The sequence below is a fragment of the Apium graveolens genome, chromosome 3 (genome assembly GCF_009905375.1).
Source record: "Apium graveolens cultivar Ventura chromosome 3, ASM990537v1, whole genome shotgun sequence".
Taxonomy (NCBI): Eukaryota; Viridiplantae; Streptophyta; class Magnoliopsida; order Apiales; family Apiaceae; genus Apium; species Apium graveolens.
In genome coordinates, this window is record NC_133649.1 from 129,973,551 (window position 1) to 129,975,357 (window position 1,807).

General features: G+C 42.3%; 1 non-coding gene across 1 annotated transcript; it reads right to left on the minus strand.

The window, feature by feature from the left end:
- Positions 1–317: 317 nt before the first annotated feature.
- On the minus strand, positions 318–424 carry LOC141716181 (small nucleolar RNA R71). The gene has a single exon (XR_012572900.1). It is a non-coding gene; the product is annotated as a small nucleolar RNA R71 (small nucleolar RNA).
- Positions 425–1,807: the final 1,383 nt, after the last annotated feature.

Genomic DNA, 1,807 nt, shown 5'->3' on the forward strand with positions numbered 1-1,807 from the left:
GTACCATCAGACCAGCCATCGCGGCTAACACTTTTGAGGTCAAGTCGAGCACGATTCAGATGATACAGAACTCAGTTCAGTTAGGGGGTTCTCCTACTGAAGACCCCAACATGCACCTCAGGGAGTTAATCGAGATCTTCGACACTTTCAAGTTCAAGGATGTGACTGAAGATGCTATCAAGCTGTGACTATTCCCATTTTCTCCGAGGGATAAAGCAAATTGTTGGTTACATTCTCTACCACCATGGTCTATCACCAGATGGGAGGATCTTGCTCAAAAGTTTCTCACTAAATTCTTTCTTATGGCGAAAACTGCTGCGATCAGGAATGCTCTTACTCAATTTGCTCAGCAAACTGGAGAATCTCTGTGTGAGGCTTGAGATCGATATAAGGAGATGCTAAGGAAGTGCCCACACCATGGCATGTCTGATTGGATGATTATAAACTATTTCTACAATGGTTTAGGTGCACAATCTAGGCCTATGCTTGATGCAGCATCTGGTGGAGCCTTATGGGCGAAAACCTATAATGAAGCTTATGAGTTGATTGAGCTAATGGCAGCTAATGAATACCAGAATCATACACAAAGAATATTGCAAGGCAAAGTAGCAGGAATTCTTGAAGTGGATACGGCTACTGCTATAGCTGCTCAACTTCAGCTTTGACGATGAAAGTGGACTCTTAGGCTAATTATGGAGTTAATCAAATCACTACTGTTTGTGAGCTTTATGCTGGGGCACATGAAACTGAGCAGTGTGCTATTTCTAGCAAATTAGCTTAATCTAAGAGCAACTTTCAGAGATCACAACAACAAGCTCCAGCCACTTATCATCCAAATAACCGCAATCATCCTAACTTCAGCTAGAGCAACAATCAGAATACAGTGCAACAATCTTATTAGCCATACACAACAAAGCAGTATAACCCTCCTGGTTTTCAGCAACCGCAATATGCCCCGAGGCAACAACTTCAACTTCAACAGTTATCTCAAGCTAATGAAAAATCTGAATTGGAGGAGTTGAGGCTCATGTGCAAGAGCCAAGCTATTTCTATCAAAACCTTGGAGAATCAGATTGGGCAAATTGCTAATGCATTACTGAATCGTCAACCTGGCACGCTTCTGAGCGATACTGAAGTGCCAGGAAAGAAGGAAGCTAAGGAGCATGTTAAGGAAATTACATTGAGGTCTGGTAAGGTTGCGAATCCTGAAAAAGCTAAGACTCCAGATCCGAAAGTTGAGGCTGAAGAAGAAGAAGTGCAAAAAGAAGCAGAAGTGGAATCAAGGAAGACTACTATTGAGCACACTCCTCCTGAGGGTAATACATGGGAGAAACAGATCTATCCTCCACCTCCTTTTCCTAAGATGATGCAGAAGAAAAAGCTGGATAAGCAGTTTGCGAAGTTTCTGGAGGTGTTCAAGAAACTTCACATCAACATACCTTTCGCTGAAGCTCTTGAACAAATGCCTAGTTACGCGAAGTTCATGAAAGGTATTCTCTCTAGAAAGGTAAAGCTTGATGACTTAGAGACCGTTGCTCTCACGGAGGAATGTAGTGCTGTGTTACAACAGAAATTGCCTACGAAGCTTAAAGATCCTGGAAGCTTCCCTATTCCTTGCACCATTGGAAATGTGTTATTTGATAAGTGTCTATGTGACTTGGGAGCTAGCATCAATCTGATGCCGTTGTCAATCTTCAAAAAGTTGGACTTACCTAATCCAAAGCCTAATTATATGACTTTGCAATTGGCCGATCGTTCTATTACATATCCGCGAGGTATTGTGGAGGATGTCTTGGTCAAGGTGGAT